Source organism: Felis catus, chromosome C1, assembly GCF_018350175.1.
Source record: "Felis catus isolate Fca126 chromosome C1, F.catus_Fca126_mat1.0, whole genome shotgun sequence".
Classification (NCBI taxonomy): domain Eukaryota; kingdom Metazoa; phylum Chordata; class Mammalia; order Carnivora; family Felidae; genus Felis; species Felis catus.
The window spans coordinates 193,915,201-193,931,200 of record NC_058375.1 but is presented as its reverse complement, the minus strand read 5'-3'; the positions used below and the strand labels follow the sequence as shown (position 1 = coordinate 193,931,200).

At 37.0% G+C, this 16,000-nt stretch overlaps 1 long non-coding RNA gene across 2 annotated transcripts in view; it reads left to right on the top strand.

Annotated features, from left to right (window-relative positions):
* Positions 1-333: 333 nt before the first annotated feature.
* LOC109502836 overlaps positions 334-16,000 on the top strand; it is a 30,594-nt gene continuing 14,927 nt past the window's right edge. The window contains exons 1-3 of one of the 2 annotated variants that reach the window (XR_002161703.3): positions 334-415; positions 5,324-5,465; positions 14,123-14,210. This is a non-coding gene — a long non-coding RNA (uncharacterized LOC109502836). The remainder of the gene's footprint in view (positions 416-5,323; positions 5,466-14,122; positions 14,211-16,000) is intronic. The other variant, XR_006583511.1, reaches the window with a different exon arrangement.

Here is a 16,000-nt window from a genome sequence, read left to right as displayed (position 1 = left end):
GAAACAGGCTCCAGGCTCCGAGCCATCAGCCCAGAGCCTGACGCGGGGCTGAACTCACGGGTCGCGAGATCGTGACCTGGCTGAAGTCGGACGCTTAACCGACTGCGCCACCCAGGCGCCCCTTTGGAGATATTTTAATGACAACTTGGGAGTAAAGGCAGTATGAAAACCTCTTCCTGATGAAGTATTCATTATTTTTAACAGAAGGCAAGTGTTAATGTATTGAAACAGAATGAGACAAAAAGACTCAAGTTCCTGGTCAGATGCATTGGTTCTAACTAATGAAATAAACGCATGTTACACAGAATGGCTTCTGGCTACCTTATCAGATTTTCCCTCTTGTTTCAGCCTATTTCAACTGAATTGAGCCCATGTTAGCACTCTGCACTTAAAAAGATGGGGAAGACTCTTTTAGGTGAGTTGTATCAAGATAGGAACAGAAGTGGCACCAACTGCCCTTTTCCCTATGCTCTGTCCTCAGGATAGGGCACTTGTCTGGCCCAGCCATTCTCACTGGGAATGAATATGACTGGGTACAGATCACATGTTAGTAAGCATTCTTGGATTACAAATGGTTGTTTCAGGGAGTCTCACTGGGTTCTAATTAGACTTCAAAAAATAGTCATTCTGTCCTCTGAATTAGTCCTTAGTGTTACAGAAGATTGGGCTCACTTATTTCCTATATCTGGTCTCTCAAAGGCCCAAAAGACCTTTGTTTATGAGAAGTAGATTTTCTCATAAATGTTAAATCTGAAGTGGGAGTTTTTCTTTCATTAACTCACTTTCTATTAAGAACGAGTTAGTGGGGTATTAATGGCTCAACTACTTTATCTGTTTATATGATCCTTGTAGCCTGGCTTTCGTTTTCATTTTAAAGGAAAAAGTACTCAGTATCTAACATATTCAACATCGAGTTTAATTCTCATTATCTAAAGTTTGATAACCATAAGAGATACTCTGTGGAAAAGTCCTCATAATAAACATGATCAGAGCCTCATAGGCTTCATTTCTGTTTTCTATTTTCTTTATTTCACCAATATTAAATAATCACAGTCAGAACTTTTTTGTAGTTTTTATTTACATTCCAGTTAGTTAACATACAGTGTAAAATTAGCTTCAAGCGTACAATTTAGTGATTCAACACTTCCATACATCAGCTGGTGCTCATCACAAGTACACTTCTTAATCCCCATTACTAATTTCACTCATCCCATCACCCACCTCCCCTCTGGTAACCATCGGTTCATTCTCTATAGTTAAGAGTCTGTTTCTTGGTTTGCCTCTCTTTTTTTTCCACTATGATCAATTGTTTTGTTTTGTAAATTCAACATATGAGTGAAATCACATAAAATTTGTCTTTCTCTGACTGACATATTTCACTTAACCTAATACTCTCTAGCTCCTTCCATGTCATTGCAAAAGGCAAGATCTCATTCTTTTTAATGGCTGAGTAGTATTCTAGTGTGTCCACATCTTTATCCATCAGTCAATGGACATTTGGGCTCTCTCCACAGTTTGCCTATTGTTGACAGTATTGCTATAAATATCAGGGTGCATGTATCCCTTTAAATTAGTATTTTTGTATCCTTGGGGTAAATATCTAGTAGTGTAATTGCTAGATCATTGGGTATTTCTATTTTTAACTTTTTGAGGACCCTCCACACTGTTTTCTAGAGTGTCTGCTCAGGTTTGCATTCCCACCAACAATGCACAAGTGTTCCCCTTTCTCCACATTCTCACCAACACCTGTTGTCTCTTGTGTTGTTAATTTTAGCCATTCTAACTTATGTGAGGTGATATCTCATTATAGTTTTGATTTGCATTTCCTTGATGATGAGTGACATTGAGCATCTTTTCATATGTCTGTTGGTCATCTGTATGTTTTCTTTGGAAAAATATCTATTCGTGTCTTCTGTTCCCTTTTTAACTGGATTATTTGTTTTTCTGGGTGTTGAGTTTTATAAGTTCTTTATATATTTTGGATACTAACCCTTTATCAGACATGTCATTTGCAAATATCTTCTCCCATTCCATAGGTTGCCTGTCAGTTTTGTTGATTGTTTCCTTTGCTGTGCAGAAGCCTTTTATTTTGATGATGTCCCAACAGTTTATTTTGCTTTTGCTTCCCTTGCCTCAGGAGACATATCTACTAAGAAGTTGCTGTGGCTATTGTCAAAGAGGTTACTGCCTGTGTTCTCCTCTAGGATTTTAATGATTCCATGTCTCACATTTAGGTCTTTAATCCATTTTGAATTTATTTTTGTGTATGGAGTAAGAAAGTGGTCCAGGTTCATTATTTTGCATGTTGCTGTCCAATTTTCCCAACACCATTTGTTGAAGAGACTGTCTGATATTCTTTCCTGCTTTATTGAAGATTAACTGACCATATAGTTGTGGATTCATTTCTGGTTTTTCTAATCTGTTCTTTTGATCTATGTGTCTATTTTTGTGCCAATACCATACTGTATTGATTACTATAGCTTTGTAACATAAATTAAAGTTCAGAATTGTGATACCTCCAGCTTTGATTTTTCTTTTTCAGGATTTCTTTCACTATTCAGGGTCTTTTGTGGTTCCATACAGATTTTAGAATAGTTTGTTCTAGCTCTGAAAAATGCTGGTGTATTTTAATAGGGGTTGCATTAAATATGTAGATTGCTTTGGGTAATATGGATATTTTACCAATATTTGTTCTTCCAATTCATGAGCATGGAATGTTTTTTTTTCCATTTCTTTGTGTCCTCTTCAATTTCTTTCATAAGTGTTCTATAGTTTTTAGAGTACAGATCTTTTACCACTTTTGTTAGGTTTATTCCTGGGTATCTTATGGTTTTTGGTACAATTGTAAATGGGATCAATTCCTTGATTTCCCTTTCTACTGCTTCACTATTGGTATATAGAAATACAACAGATTTCTGTATGTTGATTTTGTATCCTGCGACTTTATCAGTAAAGCATCACATACCAGTTCATGCCATAGTTTGGTGGAGTCTTTTGGGTTTTCTACATAGAGTATTATGTCATTTGCAAAAAGTGAAAGTTTGACTTCTCCTTTGCTGATTTAGATGACTTTTATTTATTTGTATTGTCTTATTGCTGTGGGTAGAACCTCCAGTACTATGTTAAATAACAGTAGTGATAGTGGGCATCCCTGTCTTGTTTCTGACCATAAAGGAAAACCTCTCAGTTTTTTCCCATTGAGGATGATATCACCTGCAAGTTTTTCATATATGGCCTTTATTATGTTGAAGTATGTTTTCTCTAATCCCACTTTGTTGAGTATTTTATCATGAATGGATGTTGTACTTTGTCAAATGCTTTTTCTGCATCTGTTAAAAGGATCATATAGTTTCTATCTTTTTATTAATGTGGAGTATCATGCTGATCGATTGGTGGATATTGAACCATCATTGCAGTCCAGGAATAAATCCCACTTGATAGTCGTGAATGATTCTCTTCATGTACTGAAAATTTTTGCATCCACATTCATCAGGGATATTGCCCTGTAGATCTTTTTTTTTCTTAGTGGAGTCTTTATGTGGTTTTGGTATCAGTAATGCTGGCCTCATAGAATGAATTTGGAAGTTTTCCTTCATTTCTATTTTTTGGAATAGTTTGAGAAGAATAGGTATTAACTCTTCTTTAGATGTTTGGTAAAATTCACCTGTGAAGGCATCCAGTCCTAAAGTTTTGTTTGTTGGGAGTTTTTTGATTACTGATTCCATTTCTTTGCTGGTTATTGGTCTGTTCAAGTTTTCTATTTCTTCTTGTTTCAGTGTTGGTAGTTTATATGTTTCTACGAATTTATCCGTTTCTTCCAGATTGTCTAGTTTGTTGCCATATAGTTTTTCATAATGCTCTCTTATAATTATTTGTATTTCTGTGGTATTCTGTTCTCCTTTCTCATTCGTGATTTTATTTATTTGGGCTCTGTCTCTTTTCTTTTTGATAAGTCTGCCTCGGGGGTTATCAATTTTTTTTATTTTTTCAAAAAACCAGCACCTGGTTTCATTTATCTGTTCTACTGGTATTTTTTGGTTTCTACATCATTTCTTTCTGCTCTAATCCTCATTATTTCTCATCTCCTGGCTTTAGGCTTTGTTTTTTTTTTTCTCTTTTCCTAGCTCCTTTAGGTGTAATGTTAGGTTGTTTATTTGAGATTTTTCCTGCTTCTTAAGGTAGACCTGTATTGCTACATACTTTCCTCTTAGGACCGCTTTTGCTGCATCCCAACGGTTTTGGAACACCATGTTTTCATGATCATTTGTTTCCATGTATTTTTTATTTCTTCTTTGATTTCCTGGTTGACCCATTCATTATTTAGTAGCATGTTGTTTAACTTCCATATATTTGTGGTCTTTCCAATTTTTTTCTTGTGGTTGACTTCGTTTTATAGTTTTGTGGTCAGAAAATATGCATGGTATGATCTCAGTCTTTTTTGTACTTGCTGGGGCCTGACTTGTGACCTAGTGATCTATTCTGGAGAATGTTCTGTGAATAACAGTCATAATTTTGAAAGACATTCTTTGCAGCACATCTTCAGAACTAATGCATTTCAAACATGTTATGAGCAGAATTCAGTATATCTTACTCTCTTCCAAATTCCTTTTTCTGGAATTTCTTGCCATATATTTTTACTTCTATTCTTGTATTTTTCATTATTTAATAAAATTGTGGACAGCTAGCAGACTACTTTGAGTGTATATATTTCTTATTTTCCAGTACATTTTGTTCTTGAATTAACTGAAATAAATTCCCTTTTAATTCTTTAGCATGAAGCTGAGCCAGAATCCTGGTTATTGATACAGCAATTCCACAGAAATCCTAGCTAATAGATATCTTTTATTAATTACTTAGAGTATTCAGAAACCATGTCAAGTACTTTACATGCATTACCTCATGTAACTCTCATAGCAACTCCATGAACTAGGTATTATTATATACTCATATTTTAAAGATAATACTACAGTAAGTAACTCGCTCAAAGTCTCAAAACTCTTAATGACTGACCCATGACTCAAACCCAAATTATTTTTATTCTGAAATACATGTTTCAATGAATACCATGTACTAGGGCTATTTTCAGGAATTTGAGGCTGTACGTATATTTTTGAAGTGAGCAGTTATCTCTGGAGTATGATAGAAGACCTCTCACTGTCAAATATCTCTTCCATGAGTCTATGGTAATTCAAAAATTTATCTTTCAAAATGCATTGTTTTAATTAAAGCTTTTCCCTTCTGTGTATGCCTATTACTGGCAATAAATTACATCTTATATATTAATCTGTTCTCTATTATCACCTCTTTCTCTTTCCTCTTACAGATTTTTTTCCCCTTGTTTAAGGAAGCCTTCTAGCTGAACTTTTGTTTCCACATTTCCCTGTTTTCCTCTCCTTATCTCAGGATATCAGGATATCTTATATCTTCATGGGAGGCCTCTGAGCAGAGAAATCAGCCCAGAGAAGGTAGGTTTCTGAACTTGCAGCCAACTCTCAACCAGAGAAGTCCTGCCTTTACCTGCTTCAGGTATTGAGTAACAGTACTTGGCATACTAAACCTCTCCCCTTCTACTACCTCCTTCTTCTCTGTTTAAACAGCTAGAGATAACTTGATGTTACTTTGTTCAAAACTTGGAATCTTCTAAAATGACCACAATCCATTGGCTGAGCAGTCCTATGCACTAATAAACCATATAACTGAGCCTCTGGGCTTTTTCTCTGAGACATTTTCTCCAATGGCTTTGCTAATCATAACGCTCATCACCTTGTCTCTTGAACCAAGAAAGATATGCTCATACTCCACAACGGGACCAAAATTTATCTTACAATGAACCTGTGTAATTTATAACAAAATCTAAGGTTTTATTAACATTCTTTTCCAGAAGCGGCTTTCTTCAATATTACCATTTCCATAGTTACTGCTTTTCCCTAACAATTAAACTTTCGACAACTAATAATTCTTTAATATCTGCTCTGTGTTATAATTTAACTTTTAAAACAACTTTGAAAGGTAGACCTTACCATACTCATTTTTCAGATAAAGTACTTGAAGTTAAGAGAGTTTAGATAATTTCCCCAAGAGAACACACACATACAGAGCTTTGATAACAACCATAAAAGCTGGACTAGACCATAGTGACTTTAGATCCTATATACTTTCTCCTACATCATGCTTAAAGTTGTTTTGCAAATAACAGCTTCATTAAGATTTTGATCCCAAAACTTGCAGATTATTACTTAAGAATGTCTACATGCAAAATAGGTTGTGTTTTAAATGAAAATTATGATTTAAAATATTTAAACTGGAGAAATATTACTAACTGAATAAGAGCCCCAAGAAAAATCATATGAATTTCTAAATAAATAGTTAGCAAAACAAAAGATGGATTAAACACAAGGAAATGAAAACTTATAAGTCAGAGCAAGAAACACTTTATTTATGATTCATCTCCTGACTCACTCTCAAGTAGGGTAAAAAACATCTTCTAACCTGATATGTATAAAAGGCACAGTGTATTCATTTAGGAAAAGTAATTTTGAAATCTCAAAAAAACTTAAAATACTTCAAAATATATAGCACAAAATAAATTGGAAAATAAGTTTGCTAAGTTTCCAGTCTTTGAAAAAACTTTAGAAAAATTGATCCACATATGTCCAAGAATAGAAAAAAATTATTGCCATTTAATTTACAAATTTGAAAAACAGAGATATGTGGGTGGCTCAGTGGGTGAAGCATCCAACTTTGGCTCAGGTCATGATCTCACAGTTCGTGAGTCTGAGCCCCACATTGGACTCTGTGCTGACAACTTGGAGCTTGGAGCTGGCTTCAGATTCTGTGTCTCCCTCTTTCTTTCTGCCCCTCCCCCATTCATGCTCTGTCTCTCTCTTTTAAAAATAAACGTTAAAAAAATGAAAAACATTTGATAACTGAATGACAAATCTAAGCAAAACACTTATTGAAAATTATTAGGAGATTAGAATAAGAAATGTTTCTACATGGACATTATATCATCATTGTCCTCCACTTGGTAATACATATCTTTGACAAACTTATTTTGCAATAAACCAATTGTTAGAGTTCTTAGTGTCATCAGACATTAGGTTTACCAATAATGCTTCGCAATAGTCCCATATGCTAAAATGTGGTCTACATGGACTAAATTTTATTGTTTCAACTTTCAAGATATTAATTGACGTAAATATGTCTTTAGAGTTTTGGAAACAGTTTCTAACTCTTATATAAAGACAAGGAAGATAAAACAACCTCATTTAAGTGATGTAATTATAAGAAGGCAGGATGTGTTATAGATTTAGCAAATCAGCATCCTGTATATCCACAATACTTCTCACTGAAGGCTGATGTCTGGGCTTCCATTATTACAGATGGTTTGTATGGTATGAGCTGTCCCTTGATGATGTTATATTAGTTACGATTCTTGGGCTTTGACTAAAATTTTTAAAATTGTATTTAGAAAGATATACAGGGTTTAGACAACTGATAGAACAGGCATGAAAAGTTAGTCAAACACTTCACAGTTCAGAAGGATCAACTAGCAAAGCAAATCTCTTTTGTCAGGAATAAGGCTCGTCTGGACATATCCGCTATCACTGGACTTTGATGTTTCTGCCACTGGCCACGTCTCTGCTGCTGTCACCAGTGAATTATCCACTTGAGCTTCACCTCCCAGCAATGAGCCAAGTGTGGGACTTAAGCCTTAGCTCCCACAGGAAAAGCAGTGGGAGGACTCTGCTTTTCTGGATCCCATAGTGAAGGGTAGGCCATTTCCTGTGTATCAGTCAGGACTGAGGCAGAAAAAGAGAACCCTCTCTGAGTGTTTCAATTGGAAGAGGTTTAATTTTTAAAAAAGAAGAAGAAGAAGAACTAGATGCTTATGAATAATGAGAAGAGTTTCTAGTCCTCAGATTTTTGCTAGCCTTTCGACATGTTGGAGGTAGATAATGTGGCTTTGGCCATAATCTTATGAGATTGTTTATTATCAGTCGCTTGCGTTTCAGCACCCACATGTAGGATTTGAGGGGGAATGCCTAGAGACTGCTGTAAAATCTCGTATTTGACAAAGGCTGTGAATTTGCCAGCTGCTGCTAGAGGAAGGGATAATGACTTTTGCTTCACGTCTACCTTTCAGATGTGGTGTGAATGCCTAATTAGCGGGGTTTAAACACAACTCTGCTGACAAAAAAAAGTCTCCAAAATGTAGCTCCCAAGTGTTCTCTGATTTGGGGATAGGCACAGAAGGGAGTGAGTGTATTGCCAACCCATAGTTCTATATTCCTTCACAGAGACTAGATATATATACATAGAATCATCTCCAAATAGAAAGACAGATCTCACACTGGAGGAAAAGACTACAGAAATACACATCACAGTGTAATGCTCACATGTTCTCCATCTCATGTGTGTTTTCTGAACAGATGATAATATCCAATAAAATTTATTTTTTAAATTACCAGTTAATCTCTCTATTCCAGCCATTTTCAGATATAATCTTATGGCACAGATACCACAGCTCTATGTAAGCCCTATTTTTTACTAATATGATTGCTATGTGCTAGTATAACTAGGGAAAACAATACTGAAAAATGCAAACGTACACACCCACTCTCTCTTGTCCTCTTCCATCCATTATATACAAAGATTGCTCTTGGATCTTTGGCTGCGCCTTCAGATAGTATTCTTATATTTGTTACATTTTGGACATGTGGTCTGCCAGAGATAAGCTATTTATTTCATGGTTTTCCTTAGGCAATCTTAGTTTAATTATTTAAACTCACTCTAGGCTATACATGAATTCGTTATTCTTTGTCTGCCAGATTAACCATTCTAGACAACCAGGGTTTTTCAGAAATTCATTTATAATACACAGCCAATCCAAGGGACCCTAGTTGCCTTAAACCTCATTGTGAGCTCCTTGTGAAATGTAAAACTATTTTATTTTTTTTTTCAACGTTTATTTTATTTTTGGGACAGAGAGAGACAGAGCATGAACGGCGGAGGGGCAGAGAGAGAGGGAGACACAGAATCGGAAACAGGGTCCAGGCTCCGAGCCATCAGCCCAGAGCCTGACGCGGGGCTCGAACTCACGGACCGCAAGATCGTGACCTGGCTGAAGTCGGACGCTTAACCGACTGCGCCACCCAGGCGCCCCTGTAAAACTATTTTAATTCAACCTTTCACCAACATAGAAACTGGCACATAGTGGGCACTTAATAAATATTTGATGAATGAATGAATCAGTAACAGTAAATTAGCCATAGCCAGGACTTAATCATTGGTTGATCTATATTTATTGTTTTATGTAACATAACTCCAGATATAAAAACATGTGACACATGACATAAATCCAAAAAAAATTTTCTTTTTAAGTTTTTTTTAATGTTTATTTTTGAGAGAGAGAGACATATACACACAGAGTGCAGGGGGAGAGCGGGGAGGGTCAGAGAGAGCGGAAGACACAGAATCTGAAGCGGGTTCCAGGCTCTGAGCTGTCAGCACAGAGCCCAATGCGGGGCTTGAACTCATAAACGGTGAGATCAGATGCGAGCTGAAGTCAGACACTTAACCAACTGAGTCACTCAGGCACCTCCCCCAAAAATTTCTTTTTAAGATAAGTATCCTTTCAAATTTTTGCTTTCAGTAACTTTCTATTGTAGGTTAAATTATTTTGACTTATATATTTTCCTACCAGTATGAATTATTCTTTTTAGTTCTTCAGTTCCTCACAAATGTTATTGCTACTTTGGCAACCACCTTCTATGATAAATTGTAAACACTAAAACTCAAATTACTTCTCAAATTATCTAATCTTTAATCTGAAGGCCCAGGGAGACATTTATTATTTTAGAGTGCATCATTTCCAAGACGAAACTCCCTTGTTGCCTCCCAGATTCTAAGATCTAAACAAATCATTAATTCAATAAAATGCAAAATAAAATTACAAATTAAAGGATAAGAGCATTTTTTTTCTTGAATCTAAGTCAGTTTTATAATACAAACAATAAGACCCTTTCACTTAGCTAATGATGATCATTTTTTAAGTGATAATAAATAAGTAACTTCCCCTAAGAAGTAATTTTATTTCCAAGTTGGCTAGCACTTAACAAATCTGACCAATCACCAGATAGCCTTAACATGAAAAAAAATGAAACTATAGGGCACAGATGAGGCTCAGTCAGTTAAGCATCCAATTCTTGATTTCAGCTCAGGCCATGATCTCAGGGTTGTGAGATGGAGCTCCGTGTGATGAGCGCTAAGCTTGCTGAAGATTCTCCCTCCCTCTCTGTCTGCCCCTCCCCTGTTCTCACGCTCTCTTTCTCAAAAAAAAAAAAAAAAAAAAAAAAGAAAATTATATATAAGAAAGAAATGAAACTATATATTCCATAAATTCTTCAGCTGAATTGTCTAACAAACATCTTATCTTATAAATTTATCAACAATAGAAATTGAATGATGATAAAAACAAATAGTTATTAACAAATGGAGTATACAGTCCGAATAAAAACTCCAACAGGAAAGAAATTGCCAAACCAATTCAAAAATCTATATGGAAATGCCAAGGAAATACGTTTGTCACGTTAATAATAATGCTCCCTTCTGGGGCGCCTGGGTGGCTCAGTCAGTTGAGCGTGACTTCGGCTTGGGTCATGATCTCACGGCTCCTGGGTTTGAGCCCCGCATCAGGTTCTGTCCAGCTCTGTCGGGCTCTGTGCTGACAGCTCAGAGCCTGGAGCCTGCTTTGGATTCTGTGTCTCCCTCTGCCTCTAACCCACTCACAGTCTGTCTCTGTCTCTCTCAAAAATAAATAAACATTAAAAAAAATTAAATAATAATAATAATAATAATGCTACCTTCCTATCCATGGAAATGGTATAATTCTCCAGTTACATCTTCTTTAACATCTCTCAGCAATATTTAGTAGTTTTCAATGTATAAGTATTAAATATTTTTGTCAAATTATCACTATTTCATATTTACTGATGCTACTGTGTTTTTGTTATTTTTATTTCTATTTCTAAATGCTTTTATCTAATTTATAGTAATAGAAATAACTTTTGTTTATTGATTTTACACCCTCCAATCTTGCTAAACTCCTTTATTAGTTCTAGGAACTTTTTTGTAGTTTCCATAGAATTTCAGCATAGATGATTAAGTCTCTCTGAGTCCAGTTTTATTCACATTCTTTCTTTTACTTGCCGTATTGCTCTGGCTAAAACCATTTCTAGAACATTAACTACACGTGGTGACAGCACATATTTTTACCTTGCTTCTAATCTTCAGGAAAGTATTTAATTTTGCACCATTAAATAGGATACTAGCTATGTGGGTTTTTATAGATGTCCTTTATCATATTGAGGAAGTTCCTTCCTGTTCTTATTTACTGAGTTTTTGCATTTTTGTTTTTGTTTTTCCTCATAAATGATATGGGGTTTTGACAATTACTATCTCTGTGTTTCATGAGATGACCATATTCTACTTTTAAACTTTTTTTTTGGTCTGTTAATATGATGGATTAAATTGATTGATTTTTAAATGCTAACACAACCTTATGTTCTTGGGTTAAATGTCATTTATTTAGTCATGACGTATTATATAAAATACCAGAAGAAAGTGTTTTCCTCTGAAAATGTTGACACCAAACGATTTTTTTTTAATTAGTAACTTCAAAGAAATGTTATTGCAATATGACTATATTAGACATTTTGGCCTGCTGTAACATAATAACAGAGATAGTTTGCTTATACACAACACAGAAATTTATTGCTCACAGTTTTGGAGGCTGGGAGGTCTAAGATCAAGTCACCAACAGATTCAGTGTCTGGGGAGAGCTCCCTTTTTTGGTTCATAGATAGCACCTTCTCATTGTGTCCTCACGTGACCAAAAGGGCAAGGGAACTCTTTGGGATTTGGGATTTCCTTTATAAAGGCACTAATCCACTAATACCATTCATGAGGGCTCTGCCTTTATAACCTAATCACCTTCCAAAGATCCCACCCCCAAATGCCATTGCACTGGGGATTTGATTTCAACATATGAATTTAGGAGGGGGCACAAACTTTAAGGCTATAGCAACGACAATGGCCATCCTACAGCTTTATCCATGATGTATAATACCTTGTATAATATGGCTGGAAGAGAATTCTCAACTCTCTTAATTAACTGTGTCCAGAATCTTCCCTTTTCTATTATATCTGCTTTAGGCTTACCAAAGAAGGTAAATGAAAATTAAAAGCAAAACAGAAAACTTTTGAAGTTAAAATTAACTTTTAAGTTTGCTTCCATGAAATATATTTCTATGGTGTTGATAATGGCCTAGTCAGTTAACTCAAAATATAAATGCATAATATATTTTCTTTAAATGGGAATTCTTGGCTAAAGAATCTGAATGCCTAGACTAACCCTTCAATCACCACTAAAAAAAAGAAAAAGCAAAACATATTTTCCTGCACATCAATGAGTAACATCACCACATAACCTTTAGAGATAAAAACTAATATACACCATATACAGAAGCATGTATGGGAGGTTAAGAGTAACATAAGTTAGGGATCATGCAATGTTACTACTTTTAACCCCAAATTATGATTTAGCAGATACTGATGCAGCTTTATACAGGGGATATCTACAGAGAACTAGCTGTTTTAAAAATGAAAGTGATTCCCTTCTGAATGGTAGAAAAGAAGGCAGACAACTTCTTTTGATGGAAGGAATACAATGGTAAAAAATAGATGACACCCACACAAATTGCCTTATCAAGGCTGTGAAAAAAACTTCTTTAATTTTTTAAGTTTATTTATTTATTTTGAGAGAGAGAAAGAGCAAGTGGGGTAGGGGCATGGCAGGGGGTGGGGGGTAGGGGGGTGGTAGAGAGAGAATCCCAAGCAGGCTCTACAATGTCAGCGCAGAGACCAATGCAGGGCTCAAACTCAAACCATGAGATCATGACCTGAGCCAAAATCAAGAGTGGGATGCTTAACCAACTGAGCCACCCAGGCACCCCAAAGAAACTTTAACAATAGTGAAACTTATCTTCTTTACTTTTCCATTGTTTCTTTCCCTGACTAAATTTCCTTAACATGGAAGGATGCCCTCAGCCAACTATGTAAGCCAGCATCTGGTCCTACACTCTACCCTTGTCAAGCACCTTAACCCAGTTTACATGGCACTAAATGGCAATGTTAAGTGGATAAGAACCCTCTTCCTACTTCTCCATTGCTTCAGCAGCCTCTGGGGAGCCAGTTAGGGAAAACCACTTTCAAGGAGGCTATGACTAAATATGCTTAGTAGAAAGAGAAGGGGAGAGATGCACAAGCAAAGGAGAAAATTGTTGTGAGTAATTGCAATATGGTGATAAGATCTCTATTCTGTTCATACTTCCTGTGTGGGGTTGTTCACTATGAATTGGTAGCCTCAATGCATAAAGCTACCCCGTACCTAAGAAAGAATACTGGGAATGGAACAGAGGAAAGCCAGTTCATTTGAGAGGGTGGGTATGATGCTGCTGATCATCCCTCTCTTTTCTGGACTTGGATATAAAGTTTTCAGTTTGCCTTTTCTTTGATTCTGGTACTGTCTTAAGAAAACAACAGCTGAGTGTCAACATGGTCCCCTGTCTTTGGGAGAAAAGGGAGGGTGGTTGTATGGACAGTACCTTCACTTATAGGCACCATAGCAACAGTTTTGTTTGAAAGTAGAAGTTACTCAGGAGTGCATTCAGGGGTGCCTAGGGGGCGTCCAACTCTTGATTTTTGCCTCAGGTCATGATCTCAGGGTTGTGGGATCGAGCTCCAACTTGGGTTCTGAGCTGGGTGTGGAGTCTGCTTAAGATTCTCCCTCTCTCCCTCTCTCTCTCTCTGCCCCTCTCCCCTACTCAAACTCTCTCTCTCTCTCTCTCTCTCTCTCTCTAAAATAATAATAATAATAATAATAATAATAATAATAATAATAATAAAAGAAAGTAGAAGTTACTCATAAAAGAATTTCCTTTATTTTCTCTGCAATGGGTAGAAGGGTAAAATAAAATTTGGAAACCATGGGTTTGATTCATATATATCTGAGTTTGCTGAATCAGTTGGTAAAGGAGGCTTATCGATACTGTATTTGTAGGGAAGTCTGAGGAGCTCCCTTGGAAAGAACTCATCCATGAGCAAAGAAGTAACTGGCCTAGGAAGAAAACTGAGTTTATTTGCCAGAGGTGAGAAACTATTACAAAGTCATTCCTAGCTATGGTACTGGGAATTGCCTTACGTGACCTAAAGGGACTTCTGTCTGAATCCAGTAGAGAGCAAAGATGCTGTGAGTGAAAAGGAAACAGACTTCCATTAAAAACTCTCTCGGGCACCGTATTGCTGGCAGCCATGCCAGAGTATCCTACTAACAGAACGTGGTGGACCCAGGAAAGAGCATAATGACTGACTGAGGAACTCAGAAAGCCTGGGTGCCCACAAGGAATCTCAGAAATGATTGGTAGAGGTGGGAGACTTTAAGAACATCCGTTCTGAGCAAGATGAATTGAATTATTATTTAAATTCATCTATTATAAAAACAGAGAAGGCAGGACCTCTGACTATAGATGCAAGTAGGTGGGAGGCATGACTGTGGGCATCTATGGAAATCCTCTCCTGCTTGCTTTCATTTCCCAGGGAAGATTAGAAATTAGGTCATCATCCGAGAGGGGGTTGTGGTGCTGGAGGAATAAGGAGAGAATAATGAAATCATCACTTAGGAGAAAAGGAGAATGAATCTATCAGGAAAAAGTATGTCAGGAAAATGTAGTCTGATTTCTGGGTAGCACTAAGGGCCCTCATGAGGCTAGTGAGCATGAGTGAAAAGTTAGCCTACCAGCAGGTTGTGAGTGTTTCCACCAGCTCTGGGTTCCTCTGTACCCCTGCTGAGAAAAGGGTTGAAGTGAAGGGAAGAGGCAGTTCCAAAAGTACATGGAGCTCAGGGACCTCTCTTCACACCTAGTAGGATTCCACAGTAGGTCACCTTGTTTGCAAGCATCAGTTCAACACTTCCAGAGTAATAGCATGGCCAGTCTCTACAATTCTGTCGGTTGGTCTTAGTATGACTGTTATCTCTCCAGCTCTTGTATCTGAGTTCAAAGTAAGAGGAAGGAATAATGCACATGGCAAAAAAAAAATGCCTGTCTGCCAGGGTGCCTGGGTGGCTCAGTCGGTTAAGCGTCCGACTTCAGCTTAGGTCACGGTCTTGCGGTCCGTGAGTTCAAGCCCCGCGTCGGGCTCTGGGCTGATGGCTCAGAGCCTGGAGCCTGCTTCCAATTCTGTGTGTGTCTCTCTCTCTCTGCCCCTCCCCCGTTCATGTCTGTCTCTCTCTCAAAAATAAATAAACATGAAAAAAAATGCTTGTCTACCAATAAGGGGGAAAAGTAGGTACTTAATGAAAAAAAATCTCATGAGAGTCCCTGGATGAAATAAGTGGCCTACAGGGAATGAATAGGCAGTCTTAGGGAAAAGCTTCTTTGACACCATGAATTATAAGAGTCTCACCAAGGACAGGAAAATCTTCCAGGGCTTCCTTTTTATTAGCACCTGCTGCTAAGACATACAGGAAAGAGAATAATACTCAGGGCCAATGGTCTCCAACAACAGAGTTACTGTGATTTTTCAGGATGGAAGAGAAACAGCCAACTACAGGAACAACTAATGGGAGCACAGGAAAGGACTGACCTTTCCTCCTTCCATGTGGATCACTAATGCTGTGGACACAGAACATGTTAGGTCCAGGTTTTCTCTTGTGCACCTGGAGCAGGATGAATAGGGCTTCCAAAGACAGGCTGTTGACATGTGTGGTAAGGGCAGAATAAACACTAAATGCCTACTGTTTTGATTATGTTAGTAAAGTCTCACCCAAATTTGAGAGTTGCTTGAAAATCTGTGAGCAACCCCAGGGGGATAAGAATAGATGGCAGAAGAGAAAAACATAAACTCTGAAAAATAACTTTTAAAAAATTATGGGAAAAAT